Raw genomic sequence first — 19500 nt, forward strand, 5'->3', positions numbered from 1 at the left:
TCCGTTTGAGGAATGGATTCCAAAGAATCTTTGAGGAATTGACCCACCCATCAGTCCTATCGCTTCCTATCTGAGCAAGTGCTCCAAGGTACAAGGGCTCTCCTGCTAGCACACTTTGGATATTGAGCCTGAACTGTTCTCTGAATGTGCTCAATGAGAAGAATGTGAAGTGCAGAAGAGAAGCAGGGTGTGCAAACAACTTCAATTGCAGGATGTAATAGTGTTTCTAGAGAGCACATTGGGATTTGGGCTTGGTTGAACTAGTAGGAATTGGAACCCCTTCTTAGAGCCAGCAGTCACGGGCTTTACTTAGAAGTTTCTGTGTCTTGTATAAAGCAGAGTTTGTTGCTCGTGGGCACCTTCATTTCCAGTGAGTTTTTCAAAAAATTTGAGGAAAAGATTTCAATGAAACTCTGGGCCATTGATCTTGTCAACCATCCAATGTTCCACGTGAATATTGGTGATGATGTTAGGTCCAAGGGCTCTCTGGGTAGCACAATTTGCACTTTGGGTGTAAAGTGTTGTCTGAACGTGCTGGCTGAGAAAAGCTTGGAAGTGCAGAATGGAAGCATTTTTTGCTGACAGCTTCCAATTGAAGGAATGGTCTTGTTGTCTGTAAGCACATTGGGTTTTGTGTCTGGTGGAAGCTGCATGAAGCAGAAGTGCTTCTCAGAGCCGGCACTCTCAGTTTCTCTCTGAAGCTTCTGTTCCATTGGAAATTCAGGTTCCCTGCATTAAAGCTCCTGCATTTCTAGTTTGTTTTCTGAGTGGGAACCATTGATTTCAGTGAAACATTTGCAAATGGATTTTCTTCAGAGGGCAGCTTTCCTCTTTAAAGTTGGTGATCGGATCTACAAGGGCTCTCTTATAGGTACACTTTTCCTATTGGGCCTCATGGGTTCTGAATGTGCTTGCTCAGGAGAGCTCAGAAGTTCAGAAGTGAAGCGGTTCATGCAAGCAGCATCCACTTGCGGCAGCAAAGAGGGTTCCCAGTGAGTAATTTGTGGCTGTCCCTGTTTGAACTAGAGTGCCGCAGAATGATGTGTAATAACTGGCAGGCATAGTTTCACTTTGAGGCCCTTGTGCCATCAGTAAACCTGTTTGTTGCATGTGGGTCCCTGCACGTCATTTATCACTAAACTCCTCCAAGTCCAGCAGAACACGAAGCTCACACATTGGCAAGGAAGGCTGTGCTTGAAAACACCTGAGGCCCACACAGGTGTCTTCAGCTGTGAGTCTGTAGCATTTCCTCCTGGGGGCCTCTTCCAGTGATGCTGCTGCCCTGTCCTCGCCAGCTTCCCTCCCTTTCCCATCTTTCCTCTCTCTGGTCCACTCCTCAGATCCCATCCTCCCTTCAATAGGGCCTCATCCAGGAAGCCTGCCCATGTGCCTCCCACTTGATTCAAACTTCTCCAGTGCACTTGTTGTCAAAGCAGGGACTCCGAGGAGAGAGGGGTTCTCCATTCTCCACACTAAAATCTCTCAGCAGGGAGGACTCCTTCATGCTTGGATGGCAGGGCTATGATCACCTGGAAGGTGGAAATAGGAGGCTTCCAGGGGACTGGTGGTGTTCCTAGCCAGGGTGCTGGTCACTGCAGTGCATTTAATCTATGGACCTCAAGGAGCCACATGCTGCATATTTGTGTACTTCTGCATCTGTAGGCACACACTTCTTCATGTTGGGGAAGAAAAGCAATGTTCTCAAAGTTTGCTTTATATTATACTCAACTGGTAATTTACAAACCCCAGTGTCCCATCTTAGCCCAGAGCCATTCCATCAGCCCAGGGCCAGTGGGTGGTCCAGGGGTCAGTACTATGCACAGTTCCCAGGTGGCTCCAATGTGGAGCTGAATTTGAGAGCCAGTGTACCATAGGATTTTCCCTTGAGGTTAGAATTCATTGACTTCCTCTTATGTCATTTCACTGGTCAGGATGTCTTATTAACTATTCTGTGAAATCTTCAAGTTAGCAATCGCTGGTCATTTCTACCCCTGATGGCACCTGGTTCAACAGCTTGTTGTTGGGTGGGGTCGGTCATGGGCAGTCCTGGGTCACAGAGAGGGACAGGAAGACCATAATGTGGAATAGTGGTGTAGAGAGTAAGGGTGGGGCCAGAGCCCACACTGTGATTAGGGTAGGGAAGGGATCTGAAGAGACTACCTTGAAACCGAGCTCTGGCTGCGTTAACCAGGAATCAGGGCCTGGAATTAGAAGCAATGACAGGGCTTCTGACTAGAAAGGACACATCCTTCTGGGCTGAGTTGGAGGTCCAGCCAGGAAGAGGAAAACAGAGAGGATGCAGGAGAGGGGGATGGTCTAGATCACAGAGCAGCTCCGTCATCATATCTTAGAGAATGGATTTTTTTCTTCCAGTTGTTGGTAAATGCTAATTCATTCACGTGTTACATTCACATCCACCTCGTCCATCGGAAAGGCCGCTCAACCACCACAGGCAGTGATATCTTGGTGGATGTGTGCATTCTAAAAGGAGGTGAGGTTGGCGCCAATAGAGTGTGGGGGCACTCAGGCATTGGCAAGCTTGCTTTGGAGAGTGAATCTTCTAAATGTTATTGGGCTGGCTTTTGAAAGCTCGTGTGGTTTGGCTAGATGTAGAATTCTTCCACACAATTAAGCCTGATGTACATTTTAGAGAGCATATTCACTGAGGAAAAGGTTGGGGGTGTGAAGCCATGAGCGTTAACATCTATCATGTTTCTCACCTGGAGCTGGCTACCTACAACTGGTGACAGTGTTTTGCTACTGCTGAGCAATACTGAACAAGTCTCTGGCCCAGTAATCCATTGCTGAACTACATCACCAACAAAAAGACATTGAGTGAAGGTGAGGACCAGAAGAGCCCGGGAACCACCTGATAGCAGCCTTGAAGTCCTGAGCTCTGGTACATCATATGCCAACTCAACTGGGTATCAACCTTGTCTTCCTGGGCTCATTAGAACTGTGTACCAACAGGTGTCCTCAACTTTCAGAAACAAATGCAGAATGATAGAATCTGCTCTGAGGACACTTTTCGAAGTCTTATTTGCAGCACGTCTTCACTGGAATGAGTAGGCATTCGGCATTCTGTTGTACTTAAAATTCATTCTACCCCTACTTGGTAGGTTGTGTGAAAGAGACTTGGCCTGAATGCATTTTACATGCCAAAATATGGCTTGTCTTTTCTCCTAAACCTATCAGGGCAGTCAGAGCAGCCAAGGAGAACTAAAAACAGGTATAAAATGGCCAGATAGACTTGAATCACTGCACACCTTTCTAGAACCTTCTGTCATGCTCTGGCTTCCCTGAGGTTAAAGTGTGTGGACCCTGCCATCCAGATTTGTTAGCAAGTAGTTTAATTGGGAGGCGATGCTAGAAAACTCCAGGTGGGAACAGGAAGTGATTAGGACCTGGAAGACAGGGTGTACCAGCCAGTTGTTGTCACTGAGTGAGTAAGCACAATCCTGCTAAGGAGTGCTGGGGGTCCATGTAGATCATGCTTCTAATAGAAGCCCTCTTACAGGGTGAGAGAGCTGGGATGTTCTCCACCCACTCCTGCAAACCGTGGCAGGAAGCTGCTGCTGGCCTTCACTGTAGGCAAATGGGCCATGGTGCTGGGGGCTGGAGGTCAGCTGGGGTGTGAAGAAATGGCATAGTGCTGGACAATGTCATCCAGCTTTGAATCCCCAGACTGGGATCTTTAACAGGGCAAGGACAGAGACTGTGCTCAGCGCAGCATAGTGCCAGGCACACAGCAGACCTTCATCAATACCCGTGGAATGCGCTGGCTCGCCCCAGCCCTGCTCCAGGCCTCTCAGCTCTCTCTGCGACTCCTGTCTGTTCTAGTGTATTCAGCTCTTGCTTCTATGTTTTTCACTTTCCCGAATTTTGTCCTCTCTCTCCACACTCCTGTGGTCACTCTGCCTTCTTCCCAGGTGGCTGTCTGGCGGGGCTGTGGCATAGAGATCTCATTACTGCCAGAGATGGATTGTAAAAACCAAATAAGACCGTGCTCTGCTGCTTAGGATTGTCTTCAGCATAACGTGAGGTAGAAGGTTTGAAATTAGGATTGTCCTCCCAATCTTAAGGCATGTGATCCCTGTGTGCAGACCAGGAAGTGCCCTGGGAAGAAAGGCAGGTGTGAGTCTGGAATCAGAGACCAGCATGAGAAGAACACTTTCACTGCTTACTAGACAATGACCTTGGGCTTGTTCTGTAACCTCTTGGGGCCTCAGTGTTTGCGTATCTGAAATGGGGATAGTTGTATGACTGACTTTAGGGGAGCGGGTAGAGAGAATCCTAGAAGTAGAGGAAGAAAACACCCGGCATCTGTGAAGCACCCCACCCCCATCATTAGCCTTTCCATGATTTTCTAAGCGTGTGTTGATTGACTGTTGGTTACAGCATGCCTGCAGATCTACCTGTGGTCCCGTCTAATCCACACGGAGGAGAAACTCACTTTTGCCCAGTTGCCACATTTGCAAGGACACCTTCTAATAGAATCGGATCTAGGAAGCTTGGGGTCCTTTGCAGAACATACAGGATCCACAGTAAAGTTCAAGCCCCTGAGACAGAGACAGAGGGCTTCTGCTGGTGTCCTCATGTCCTCATGGGCACTGCAATGCCTTTCTCCGCCCGTGTTCATTGAGAGCCTGGTCCAGGCCAGGCCAGGGCTCCCTGTTGAGGATGTGGCAGAGAATGAAGCACCTGCCTGGCTGGCTTGTAGGGGACTCAACAATCGGGGGCAAGACAGGCAAGTGATGGTGAAGATGAGACCAGTAGGTGAGGTGTCCGAAGCTCTTGGTGCAGAGCACTCTTCTAAGTACCTTACCATAAAAGCTTCCTCATCCCTCCATAGTTGCAGGAGGAACAGTGTTTTTGTTATCCCCATTTTCCATAGGTGGCAACTGAGGCATTGACAGATCAGGTCACTTGGCCAAGGTCATGGAGATAGCACAGGGGGAAGTGTGGCTGCAAACGTTCCCATGTGGCTCCAGCTTTGGGCTCTTTATCACCCATGACCTGCAACCTCGTGGTCATGCTGTGGCCCCTGTGACTTCTCTGTCACCAAATAGTGATTCACTGCAGGGCCTTTCCCAAGTCCTCTTCCACCTCAGAGTGCCTGTGTCTCACACAGAGTTTAATCAGATTCCCGGGCCCCACTGGAGCTCCTGGTTTTGCCAATCTGCGGTGGGGTCTGAGAATGTGTGTTTGTAACAAGGTCCCAGGTGACCCTGAAGCTGATGGGTCTCAACACAGGTGACTTTCCCCCTCCCCTGGGGTCATTTGACAATGCCTGGAGACCTTTTGAGTTATCATAAGTCAGGGATGCTGGTGCACAACTCAGGTAGAGGCCATGGGTGCTGCTGAATGTCTACACTGCATGGGGAAGACCTCTGCAGACTAAGAAGGATCTGGCCTGATGGGCCAAGGGCGCCAAGGTGAGGAACCCAGTGTGGAGTATAAGCACATGAACTTGGGTGTGTGCAGGTATGGCCTTGGGGCTTGTTTCAAAGGTGGCTTCTGTTAGTGCAAAACTCCAGCACCTCTGAGTGGCAGCGTTTCTAACAAGCTCTGAGCAGGGATGTTGGTGCTGCTGACCAAGGGACACCATTTTGAGGAGCCAAAGTGACGTGGAGTTCTTAGGACACCATGAACTTCCCAGAAACGCAAAGTGGACATCTCCTGCATTAGTTCAGAAGAAAAGAAACTCTGAGTTTGAATAATCCCCTTTCGACTCACCTAGTTGCAAGTTTGCCCCTAAAGCAGCGCTGAGACAGCAGGGCCAGGTGGGGGACAAAGCTCCACTCCTCTCCTAGCCGCAGGCAGAGGCCTGCTGAAAATGAGGAGGGTGCAGAGGTGGGTGAGAACTACCTTACTTCAGTCCCCAAGCATCCAGTCAAGTCTATTGTCACCTGGAATGGTGGCTTCTTTTCCAGGGGCCACGCTAGCCTTGGGGTTTGCATCTGCCTGCCTTTCAGTTCTGCGAATGGAAGGTGGGAACTGGCTGCTTGAGACACGGTTGCTCTCTTGGGAGAGGATATGGGAGAAATGACATGACGCCCAGCCCTCCAGAGCCCGCACCCCTGCCCCTGTGATAAATGGCAGAATTAAGAAGGTTTGGTTGAGAGGGTCCCCACAGATTTGTGACTTCCCATGTCAGCCAGCAGATGTCACTATGGCTGGCAGAACAGAAGGCCTTTCAAGAGTGAGCTGGTGTGGGGGGAAGCAGAGAGGGGAAAATGGCATCAAATAGAGGTCAGAAGCCAAAGCTACCCCTGGCCTAGCGGGCTATGGTCCATACTATCATTTTAGGAATGGGGGACATTCTCCAATAAACCCACTATCTGGTCATGTCATTGAGGTCCAGCTTCTGAGATTTAGGCAGAATCTCTACAATGAAACACAAAGTTCCTGGTTTCTCTCAACTGAAAAAATCTCCAGGTTTTGGCTCCTGGCCTATTTGTATCATGAAACATTTTCTTGAAGGAAACAAACACTTTGCACTGAATAAATATATATTTGATGTAGCTTACCCTGAGACATCATATTGACGGGTTTTAAAAATTGATTCATTTTACAAATTCAGCAGCTTATTCTGAAATTTTCTGCTATACATATAATTTTACCCATTTTTGACAATTATTTGATAGGCTGTCATGAATGCTTTAATTGTTAGAATTTGTGTGTGTGTGTGTGTGTGTATGTGTGTGTGTGTGTGGTTTGGAAACAGGGCATAAATTTGGCATTCTTCATGGGTCACCAGGGCAAAGCCACTTGCAATGAGCAGGCAGCTAAGGAAGCAGCGCTCGGAAACTGCGGGTGCCCGAGCTCAGGGTGCCCTCCTGCACCCCAAGGTCACTAAGCAGGACACGCCGCCCCAGGGGCAGGCGCCCAGACCACCAGCTCCCCAGAAAGGCGATCGTGCCACTGGTTCACCACCGTGAGCTCCTCCAGCAGCATGGAGGAAGCGGCCAGATCACTGAAGCTGTTCTTGCAGTGCCTGTCCCAGCCAATGCCACCCCTTCAAGGGCGGGTCGCCACACAACAGTGCTTCAGTGAAACTTGAGTCAAAGGACCGGATTCTGTCACAGAACAGTTCCATCCTGATGACAGCAAACGCATAGTAGACCACCTAGGGTGGGAGGCGCTGGACACCAGGGGGCGCCCAAAGTCGCAGAAGCAAGGGGCATGGAGCGCTAGACGCACCCAAGTTCCCACAGAAGGGCAGCGGTGTTCCCAAGGATGGTGGCCTCTCCAGCTCAGAGCCACGCAGCTTAGGGGAGTGAGTGGGAAGGGATCGCTGCTCGGCCGGTCCGCAGGAGAAGCCTGGGTAGTTGGTGGAGAGATTAAGGCACAGCCAGGTGGACCCCCCTGGACCTCCCAGGACATTTACCAAGTCAGAAGCTAAGCTGCTGGCAAGGCAGCAGTGGGATAAATACCCACTAAACATAGATTAGTCCCCTAGTGAAGGAGAATTGAAGTTGGATCTTTACCTGTTCTTTACGCCAAAATTAACTGCAAAGGTACTAAAACAAACAAAAACCCATAAAGGTAACAAGGTGGAAAGCTGGGCAGTAAAAGGGCTTCCTAAGCATGATGTGAAACCTAGAAACTATAAAAAGATCAACAAGTCTGACTATATAATAAATTTAAACTTGTGTATAGCCGCACACACCCCCCCCCAAAAAAAAAAGACTGGGGAGAGGGGAAAGTGATAGATAAGGAAAAGTCATTGTCTTATGCATAGATTAACACAGACCTGTCTCCTTAATAGGCCAAAGAGTCCTACAAATCATATCAAAAGTAAAAGTACCAGCTGGGCATGCGGGCACACGACTAAAATCCCAGCAGCAGCTCAGGAGGCTGAGGCAGGAGGATTCCAAGTTTAAAGCCAGTCTCAGCAACTTAGTGAGGCCTGAGCAACTTAGCAAGACCCTGTCTCAAAATAAAATATGAAAAGGCTGAGGATGTGGCTCCATTCTTAAGCACCCCTGGGATCTCTGGTACCAAAAACAATAACGCTAATAATAAAAGTGAAGGTAATAGAGAAATAGAACCACGGATGTTACTGGAAATATGCATAAATGGCCAAAATCACATGGAAAAGATGCTCAGCCTCATGAGCAACTAAAGCAATGCATGTCAAAATAGCATGGTGCTATTTTCTCATCTATCAGATCTAGGGAGAATGGAAACAGTGAATAAATCCATCTGTGAGCAGAGAAACAGATACATCACACATGTCATTTGGAATCCATACGAGAGCATGTTTGTGAAAGCAAGTTGTCACTATCAATCCAAATCATGAACCCATTTACCTTTGCTCACCTCTAGGAGAGCACCCAACACTCACACTCGTGTGAGGACACAAAGATGCATGCCCAAGGATGGCCTTACCACAAGGTCTGTGAAGGTGAAAGGCAAGCCCACCCACTGGTCAGTGGTGTTCTAGAGTCTTCTATTTTGGGGACTCGTCTCTCTCTCTTTTTTTTTTTTTTTTTTTTTTTTTTTGGTACTAGGGATTGAACCCAGGGGCACTTAACCACTGAGCCACATCCCCAGCCCTTTTATTTATTTATTTATTTTCAAGACAGGGCTCACTAAATTGCTTAGGGCCTTGCTAAGTTGCTGAGGCTGGCCTTGAACTTGCAATCATCCTGTCTTAGCCTCCCAAGCTCCTGGGATTACAGGTGTGCACTACCACATCCCGTTGGGGCACTTTCCATCATGGTGGCCTTCCCTGGATGCAGGTACCTCCAAAGCATATGACAAATATGTGCTGTAGAATGAAGTCGGGCAAGGCCGCTGTGCATGGATCACCCCACTGGACTGAACAACGAACTGGGGTATGCACCACACACCAGCACACGTGGAAGGGTTTAGGAAGAGCGACAAGAGCTTTGACAGCTACCTCTGGGAAATGGAATCCCAGAGCTGGGAATGGGGGACCTACAGCTGACTTTCCATTCTCCTAGGCTAATAGACTTGTCATTAGACAGAAAAAGAAAAGAAAAGCAAGTGCCCTTCTTCTGCAGTGTGCACCCCTTCAGGCTCCCTCAACAGCTCTAAGCAAGAGGCCCCCAGTCCCAAATGGCCTCTTATGACCTTGTTCTCACCAGCACCAAACAAGAGAAGTAGGAGGGGGCTGGGGATGTGGCTCTCAAGCGGTAGCGTGCTCATCTGGCATGCGCGAGGCGCTGGGTTCAATCCTCAGCACCACATAAAAATAAAAGATGTTGTGTCTGCCAAAAACTAAAAAATAAATATTAAAAAATTCTCTCTCTCTCTCTCTCAAAAAAAAAAAAAGAGAGAGAGAGAAGTAGGGGGCTCCCTCCACAAGCAGAACACAGGGTCTCAGGCCTGGGGCGGGAGCAGAGCCATGAGCTAGAAGCACCCCATGTCCCTGTGAGCCCTCTGCTGGCTAAGAATATCCCCCTGGGCCTAAGAATATCCCCTGGGCCAGGGATGAGGGAGACACTGCCTGGGTCAGCCCGATGGACGGCTGGCATTCCACACGACAGCCAGGAAGTGCGCCCAGTGCTTCTAGAAACTTGGTATTTCGTAAGACTGGCCGCTGGAGACCCATACCGCTCTTTGACTTATTCTTCCTACTTCCCATGCCTTGAGGCTTAGAGTGATTTCACATCCTATAGCAAAGGAGGGCACGAACAAGTCCGCCAAACGTGATCATCGTGGGCCAATGTGATCAGAGTCGTCACCGTCACCCGGAACCTAGGAGCAAACCGAGTTCCTGGCAGGAGGCAAAGGAGAAGGAGGAGAACAAAACTGACGCCAGGCCAGCCGTTTTCCGTAAAGCCCCTCCCTAGTCCTGCAGCTGTCCACACGGTGGCCCTGGCCAGTAGCAGAAGCCAGCCTCACAGAATGGGTGTCACGAGCAGCTTCCCGCAGCAATAATAACCTAGAACTCCAGTGAGACTCAGGTGGACGAGGAAGAGAGAGCTGCTTGGCCTCATCTGCTTTTCTCCACCAAAGTTGACCCCATTTAAAGCTGTCCTGGAGGAGCAGGCCAGTCCTGGACGGAGGTGGCTGCCAGGCATCCCCTGAAGGGAAGCTGCCCTAAATCAAAAAGTGAGGCTGGGCCAGGGGTGCTGGTGCACGCCTGGAATCCCAGCTACTCAGGAGGCTGAGGCAGGAGGATCACAAGTTTGAGGCCAGCCTGGGCAATTTAGAAAGCCCCTTACTGAAATGTTATTAAAAATCGCATCTTAGGGCTGGGGTTGTGGCTCAGTGGTAGAGTGCTTGCCTAGCACACATGAGGCACTGGGTTGGTTCCCAGCACCAGACAAAAAATACTAAATACTAAATATTGTCCATCTACAACTAAGAAAAAGTTTTTATAAATAGCATTTTTAAAAAGGGGGTGTGGATGTAACTCAATCTAACATGTGTAGGGCTCTGGGTTCCACCCCCAGTATAAAAAATAATAATAATAACTGAGGTTGGGGTTTATCTAGGGCTCTGGGGTCCAACTCCTGGGTATGCACCTTGGTTGTGCATCACTGGAAGAGTGACTTAACTTCTCTATGCTTCAACTCACCACCTATAAAGTAGGGATAGAGGAAGTTCCTACATCAAGGACTGTGGGTGGGATTTAATAAGGAATGGTCAACAAACTTGGGTTAGCATTAGCCACCAGCACGACCACTCTCATGCTGTCACATGCAGGGCTGGGCTCAGGGATGAAAGTGGCTCACGCGTCCCCAGGGAGCTGACAGCCGAGTGCTCTTAACCCAGCCTCTGGCTCCTCTCTGCTTCCCTCCTCCTCAGTTCCCAGAGAACCCCACGCCCTTCACGCGAGTTATATCCCTGGTTCCAGGTTGGGAGTGTCTGTAGCTCCCATGTAAGACGGCTTTCCATCAGCTTGACCTGGGGAACCACCCAAGTGCAGCCACATCATGCCACGGCCCCCTTACCTCTGAATGCTGATGATGACCCTTAGGAGCTGGAGGATGCTCGGTATCAAGACAATATCCAGGATCTGCTGACTGTTGTATTTTCTTGCTGGCAAGAGACATAACCCTTTAATAATGCACTTCCTCAGTCTCTGCCCTGGGGGGACTGGGACTGTGGGTCCCTGGGCAGTGATGCAACTTCCTGTCAAGATGGGAAAGGGGGCTGGGAGTGGGGCTTAGTGGTGAGCACTTGCCTAGCATGTGGGTGGCCCTGGGTTCTAGGCCCAGCACTGAAACGAGAAGAGAGCAATGGTCTGAGCACCAACGAAGAAGTGCTGCCTTGAATCCAGAACCATCCCTACAAGTCAGAGCCAAGGTGAGTGTGGAGGCCAGGCTTCCCTGTCCCCAGCCCCCAGCCCCCAGCCCCAGAGCTGTGCGAGCAAATACCGACTGTCCTCAGGAAGTGGCTCCAGTTCTACAGAGCACATTGCAAGCGAGCCTTCCTCCCCCAGAATTCTTTTCATCAAGTTCCCTTAAGAAGTCTTAAATAATCCCACGCAGGGTGGGGGTAGGTGTGGTAGGAAGAGGCAGGGGCAGGGTCGGTGCAGGCTCCTGCTGTGGGGGCGACTTGGGTCGGAGGCCAAGGCAGGCAGGAGATGGAAGGGTAGAGGGCAGCCCCGAGACACGGCCCAGTGTTGGAGAGATGACCAGGTAAGAATCTGGTGTGATGGACTCCTACACGCGAAATCCCTAAAATACTGCACAGCTAGACACACACAAAGGCACCATCCCTCTCAAGAGCATTGGATATAAGTGTGTGTGTGTGTGTGTGTGTACACACAGAGACATCATATATTTCCTCCCAGTGTTGGGGATTGAACCCAGGGCTCCACACACCAGATTAGTGCTCTATCACTGAACCACACCTCCAGCCTGAATACGGAACACTTTTAATAATTTTCTGGTGTCCTCCCTCCCGGCCCCCAAATCTCCACAGTGCAGGGTGGATTTTCAACAGAGAACTGAGTGAGCCCCTGATCCTCCGTGAAGCCTAGAGCTGGAGGCACTGACCTGACTGAATGGTGGCATCGGCCACTGTGGCCATCAGGCTGCGATGATGATCAGGGTGTCAAACCTAATGGCAAAAGCAAAGTCCATTAAGAATCAAGTGAGAGGCATGTCAAGCTCAGGCTCTGATGGGTCCCCAGAAAACTGAACCAACATCTTATGTGAGATAACTAGCCAGTGCTGAAATTCATTTCTGGAACTTTTAGGTCAGTGCATGGGAAGCAAGAAACACTAGGCTTGAACCATCCCATGATCTTCCATTGGCTGCTCTGAGTCACCCGCAGAGATGCAGGAATCACTAACCCACATCACTTCGTCTTCCACAAAAGTCTATACTGGTGAAGAACTTTTTTTGGGGGGTGGGACCAGGAATGGAACCAGGGGGTGCTTTACCACTGAGCCACATCCTCGGCCTTTTTTTTTTCTCCATATTTTATTTAGAGACAGGGTCTCGCTGAGTTTCTTAGGGCCTTGCTAAGTTGCTGAGGTTGGCTTTGAACTCACCATCCTCCTGCCTCGGCCTCCCAAGTCACTGGGACCACAGGCGTGCACCACTGTGCCCATCTGGTGAAGAATACTTGCAGAATGCACAGTAGGTCTTTCCTGGTATTAATTTTACTATGTGCATTACGACTTAATGGAAGTAGAATTCATCGTGCCATGACTTTCCTGACAGTGGTGCTAAAGGAGAAGAAAACACCGACCAGGTCCCCCCCCCCAGCCACGTGCACTTCGGGAGAAGTTTCCTGGCACTAAGAGCAGTGGTCACAGGGGTCAGACCCCGCCTAGCTGTGCACCACCAAAGTCAGCCTGCGGCTTGCATCTCTGCCCTGCAGGGCTCGACACACAGCAGCTCAAGACGCACCGGCTGGCGCACAGCACCAGGGCCGAGGGTGGAGACCAGCGGCCTGGAGAAGGGAAGGCTTGGCGGGAGACACGTCCACCGCCCAGGGGAGGGCTGGCCAACAGCCCGCTGGCCAGCCACACCGGCTGAGTTTCTGGCAGTGAGGTTAGGGAGCGGGCCAAGGAAGCTGCCAAAGGAATTGCCTCCTTGGCCATGATGTTCTAGGATGCCTGGCCTTCATCCCTGGTCTCAGGACCTGAACGCCTAAGAGCCCTGTCCCTCCAGTGATAAGTGACAGAGGTGGAAGGAGCATCCTTTGCTATTCATCACAAGCCCTTTTCAACCCCACCTGAGCTTAATGAGGTCGCCCTGGGAAAGCCCCTCGGGATGGGGATGCGAATCTACAGGGGAACCTACCAGGGGATCAGAGAGCTAGAACTTCCAGCCCCACCCCCATCCTTGCCCCCTACCTCTGGGGAGGGCAGAGGGGCTGAAGATGGGTTGATGACCAATGGCCAATGTGTAATCCGTCATGCACACATAACGAAGCCTCCACAAAAAAACAATAGTGTTGGGGGAGCTTCTGGGTTACTGAGGGGAAGGGAAGGGCGCACCTGGAGAGGGTATGGGAGCTGCGCACCCCTTTTCCTGCACCCTGCACCTCTCAGTCTGGCTGACATGAGCTGTACCCTTGTACAACAACCAGAAATCTAGTAACCAAAGTGTTTTTCTGGTCACCTCTGATTTATAGGCGATCAGTCAGCAGCACAGGTGTTAATCTGGACATGCAGTTGGTGTCTGGAGAGAGGACAGTCTTGGGGACTGTCCTCAGGCTTGGCTCAGCCCTCAACCTGTGGGATTTGATGCTAACTGTGGACAAATTGTGTCCAAATTGAATTGAATTGCAGGACACAAAATTGATGACCACAGAGTTGGACAGTTGGTAGGTGTGAGAAAAAATAACACACACACTTGGTGTCCGAAGTATAGTGAGTGACCATAGGTGGGATAGGGGTGGTTCACCACGTTGGACAGGGCAGAGTGGGGGGAAGGGAGGGGCTGGGAATGGGAAAGACAGTAGAAGGAATCGGACATAACTTTCCTAAGTTCATTTATGAATACACAACCAGTGGAAGTCCATACCACCAAGTTCAACCACAAGAATGGGAGTTTATGCTCCATGTATGTATGATAGGTCCAAATACACTGTACTGTCATTTATAACTTAAAAGAACAAAAATATTTTTTAAAAAAGAAGTATTGTGAGAAAGTAGAGAAAAACATTGGGCTTCTTCTCTTAAAGATCCTTCCCAACTCCAAGATGTCAAGGTCTGTGGTTCTCATTTTAATTAGACAGTTCAAATTGACTTTGGGAATTGCGGCCTTTACCCACACAGAGGGTTCCCCTCCAAGAGCTCATTATAAGATGCCTCTAAGCTACACAGGTGGAGCTTGGAGACCTGCAGCCATGTCCCTGAACTGTGACAGGAAGTCCCCTCTCCCCTCCCTAAGACACACACTCACCAGTTCCAGAACTGCTTCCTTTCAAAATAGGCTCTAGGCTCATGCGTGTAGAACTTCAGGAGGATCTCAAGAACTACAGAGAAAGGAAAAGCCACTCGGCGTAGGAGATGAAGGGGTTCTTCTCATCCAGGGCGATTAATATGGCGTTGATTAGAATGACGACATCAAAAACCCAGACAAAGATCCTGCCATGGGGGGAGAGAGAGACCCTGTCACCCCACATTTCAGAGAAAGGAGTGCGATCCTCTTTAGGGCCCTACCGGAGAGACTTTATTTCTCAGCATCCCCAACGCACACCACTCCTCACCCAGGAAGGTTCTAGCAGAGCTGGAATTCATCTGCCTCTGCTGACCCTGGTGCAGCCTTCCTTTCCCAAGAGGAACCAAGGCGGAGGGAGAGAGGCGCAGCTTCCCCAGGCTCCCCTAGGGGGCAGCACCTGGGTCAGATGAAAGCTGAGGCAGTATCAGGGGGCAGGGAGGTGGTTAGGGTTCCGTCCGGGATGTCCCCAGGAAAAATCGCAGCCTTAAATAAGACAGCTTCAGAAAACCTACTCCCCATGCACACCTTCCAGGTGACCCGCCGGTCCAGCTTCCTAAGTTTGGAGACGAAGTGGGTGAACAAGCCAGCCTGCCAGCCTTGCTTCAGCTCCCCCTTCCAGCTCCTGCACAGCTGCCCCAGGTGTTCAGGTGCCCCAGGGAGCCTGCCATACGCACAGGCAGGGGACAGCATGGAGAGGCCACCCTAGTGTCCTCCCCTGTGAGGAGCCCTTCTGTGGTTCAAGATTGGAATTGACAGAAAAGAGTCTCCGTGTAAAGATCTTTGATAAATTCCAAATGCAGGCAGCTAACAGGGACATTCACCTGTCTCAGGGGCTTCGGAGCCATTTGCTTTTATGAAACATTAAATGTAACGAAAACAAGAGGCCACTATGGCTGAGAATGGGCCACACACGTTAAAAGTAAGGCCTTAAACCAGGATAAATGGCTCTTTCCGGAGGCCATCGGCTCGAAAATTAAGGGATACACAGTCCTCCTTTAGCAGTTATCCCAACAAAGCTGACTCATCAGTCCTGACCATAAATCACAGAATCAAAGTGCCAGGTTTGTGTCAACAAAAAGTGCCAATTTGTGTTTACGCTGGTGGGGCCAGGACCTCCTGAATTCAGAGAGGGGTCAGCTTCCCTGGCTCAGGGAGCACACCTCTCCATGGTCCTCGAGTGTCCTGGGAGACATCACCGGAAGAAGCACATTCTAGAAGCCTATTCTCCCAGCAGAGGCCACACAGTGTGTCCTGACCCCTTTCCAGGCCTCCCTGAGAAGCCAAAGCAGTGACAGGCTGTAGGTTTGTCCTGTCAGCAATGCGGCACGCTCAGCGCAGGCGGTGTGGGCAGGGTCTTCTGTTGTTAAAGCAAAACTGTCCCCGTGTCACTCACCTTGCCGGACCATCCTCTGGACCAAGAGGCTTGCAGACGACTGGTACACCCGCGGCACCCAGGCTTCTAGCAGATGTCTCCTGATGTTGACGGTGACCACCTGGACATTGAGGAGGTCAGCCAAGCGGAGAAAGCTCGTTTTGTGTGCAACAGAAAAATGACCCCAAATCCGTGTTTCACTAAGGTCCAGGGTGAAGTCAATTTGGTGTAGACTGAGCTCTGCATTTCACAGAGGAAGACCTGAAGCCCCCACAAGGGGGAGCCCGAGGGCAAGAAGCCATACTGCTGTCCCCCAGCGTCCCACCTGCCTGCCCTTGTTCAGACCCTCCACCCACTTAAGGCAGCAGGACAGTATTCTGCTCATTTGCATGTTACCCACTCACTCTGCGCCCTTCACTGTGCCCTCAGGCGATCCCCTGACTTACCTTTAATCTCAGACCACCTTCCCTTCTCCCCACCTCCAAAGCGTATGAAGCCCATATACTTCTTCTTTTTTTAGTATCAGGGATTGAACCCAGGGGCACTTAAGCACTGATCCACATCCCCAGCCCTTTTTTTTTTTTTTTTTTTTTTTTTGAGACAGGGTCTTGCTAAGTTGCTTAGGGCCTCGCTAAATTGCTGAGGCTGGCCTTCACCTTTCGATCTTCTGCCTCAGCCTCCTGAGTGCTGGGATTACAGGCGTGCACCACGGCAGCTGGTGAAACCCATGTACTTCTACCTGGGCCCCGACCTTCTTCTCCACCCACCTGACTGCCTTGTCCTTTCCCAGGAACTCTCAAACCCATGGCCTCGTCACGCTCACCCTCCAGACCAGGCCGAAATGCAGGTGTGCTTTCTCAAACCACTTGGACCCACTTGACTGATAAGCCAATGGTCCCAAGAGCTGCTGAATGCCTGGGGTCATATGTCCCCACCACCCTGTCACCTCTCTCCCACTTGGCCAGTCCCCAAAGCAGTTAAAGAATGAATGTGTAGTGACAGCATATAGCTTAAAGAAATGTCATCAGTGGATGGAATTGAATGTGTATGTGTTAATCCAGAAGATTCAGCAGATAGGAAAGACCATAGAAAATCAAGACCGTAGTAATTTTTTGTTAAGAAGGAATTTGTACCCATCTGCCATGTAATGTCATAGCTTAGGCATCAGCAAGCTCTTATTAAAAGGTCCAATAGTAACTACATTAGGCTTTTCAGGCCATCATCTCTGTCAGAACTACTTGATTCTGCCATTAGGGCATGAAAGAGGCCATAGAAAGCACATGAATGGATGTGCATGGCTGTGTTCCAATAGAACTTCATTTATAAAAACAGGGAGCCCCACTTGGCCAGTGGACTGTGGCTGGCCCATCCTTAGTGTAGACCACACTTCCTGCCTCATACTCTCTTTATTAACAAGTATAAGACATTACACAATGTACACATGTGTCAAAACATCACAGGGTACCCCATAAATGTACACAATTTTATGTTATTATGTATCAGTTAAAAAGTAAAGATTAAGCCGGCTGAGGGTGTGGCTCAGAGGTAGAGCGCATGCCTGAGGCACTGGGTCGGATCCTCAGCACCACATGAAAATAAAATAAAGGTACTGTGTCCACCTATAACTAAAAAAAATCAATTTTTTTTAAAAAAGTAAAGATTAAGAAAACATTTGAGACCACAAAAAGTAAATATCACTAAGGAAAAAAAATTATAATTCTACTCCACCCGTTTTTCCTGCCCTTATATTTTATGCTTCTCTGTTTAACACTGGATTCAAGTTCCAACACTTTGGGTGCTAACAGGATTCCTGTGTCAGCCTTGGAATCCACAGGTCCTCACACCTGATGACCCAGTGGGGATGTGGGACGCTCCACAGAACCCTTTCCCTCCTTCACCTGTTCCGAGGTGAGCCCGCGTGAACTGTGTAATTGAAGACCTGTGTTATTAAAACTGTCTTTGAAAGTAGCACTTAAAGAAGGAGCCACCAGTCAGCAGAAAGCTCTGCTGTATCCTGAGAAACATAATCAACCACCCGCAAGCCAGCAAATTTGACTGGTTATCTTCCTCAAAAACATGTTGGCCCAGGAGTGATGTTTAAACTGAGGCAGCTGTTTGTTAAAGGCAAAATACTGGGGAGTCTGTTCAACCCAGCTGCTTGCCAGCATCTTCTTCTCACCACACGGATGGATCTTTATAAAAAAGGCCATGACTACTTCCTTTTGCAAATCAGATGAACCTTGGTCTCATTTAACTTATAATCATGATTCAAGTGACAAAATAGAGCCGGCTAAATGCTGAGGACCTGTCTTGCCGACCCACACCTGTGATCCCAGTTACTCAGGAGGATCACAAGGCCGAGGCCAGTGTCAGCATCATGGTGAAGCTCCAGCAATCTGCAGATCTCATCTTAAAATAAAAAAGAGAAAGCGCTGAGGATGTGGCTCAGTGATTAAGTACCCCAGGGTTCAATCCTCACTACCATTTTTTTATAAATTTTTTTAATTAAAATAACAGTCATCCCTCTGTCTTGTGGGTTCCACATTCCCAGACTCAACCAACCTCAAGTCAAAAATATTCAGGGAAAAAAATGTGTCTGCACTGAACATGTGCAGACCTTTTCTCCTGTCACTACTAGTGTAACAAGGATTTTCACAGCATTAACTACTATAAGAAATCTCTAGATGATCTGAGGGTACAGGAAGATGTGTTGGGTTCTGTGCAGTTGCTCTGCCATATCCCCCATGGGGCTTGACATCCTGGGATTTGGCGTCTACAGGGATCCTGGGACCAACGCCTCAGATCCTGAGTGACTGCACAGAGCCGCTGCTTTTTCTATCGCTTTTATTTTATTTTATTTTTTAAGTTGTAGATGGACACAATACCCCAATTTTATTTATTTATTTTTATGTGGTGCTGAGACTCGAACCCAGCGTCTCACCCATGCTCGGCAGGCGCTCCACCACTGAGCCACATCCCCAGCTTCCCATCGCTTTGGGAAGCACGGTGAAGAGGGCCATCAGAGGTGATGGCTCCTTACCCACGTGTCCCTCTGTCCCTCGTCTGAGGTCCTCAGAAGTAGCTCCAGGTGGGAGGTGCTGATGTCGGGCACCACCGCCTTCACCAGCTGCTTCCACGCAGCCTCCTTCACTGCAACCTAGGTGCCCACCTTGACCTTCAGAAGGCGGAATGCCTCTAGCACCTGGTGACATTTCAGGGAGGCCAGTTTTCGAACCTCGTCCTTAGAAAAGAAGAGTTGGGTGTTTTAAGAGAAGATTCAAGAAGATGTCCGTTTCTTCAACACCAAACACGTGGAGGTCATGGAGGAGTCCAGGGAGAGTCACTGACGGGTCAGCCAATGACCAGGACGTCACCCTCCCTGCTCCACGTCAATTTTGCTGACCACGCCTGCGGTCACGGACTCATCTTACCAATGAGGGAGCCCGTGGAGGACAATCTGTGGTGAGAAACAGATGGACAGCAGAAGGCTCCAGACTCCACTCCGCCCCAGAGGAAGGATTCCAGAAAGAAGGGGCTGGGGCACCACTGAGGGGAGAGAGACGCAGGGAGAGGGACACAGAGCTCCATTAAGACAGCCAGAGAGACGAGGAGACAGAGAGCCGAGGCTGCCTGCTGCGCCCCTCCCCTGACTCAGGCAATGGCAAGGCCCTACTGAGGTGGATGGCGCAAGGCCTAAAGGGTCAGCAGAGGCGCTCCCACCTCCTGGCCCCCAGCTCCAGGTT

General features: G+C 49.8%; 1 pseudogene; it reads right to left on the reverse strand.

Moving 5' to 3' along the window:
- Window positions 1-6725: 6725 nt before the first annotated feature.
- The window catches only part of LOC124075497 (two pore channel protein 2-like), a 29832-nt pseudogene continuing 17057 nt past the window's right edge, over window positions 6726-19500 (reverse strand).

This window comes from Marmota monax, unplaced genomic scaffold (assembly GCF_021218885.2).
Source record: "Marmota monax isolate L192 unplaced genomic scaffold, Marmota_monax_Labrador192_F-V1.1 WCK01_AAM20220418_F8-fsc00657, whole genome shotgun sequence".
NCBI lineage: Eukaryota > Metazoa > Chordata > Mammalia > Rodentia > Sciuridae > Marmota > Marmota monax.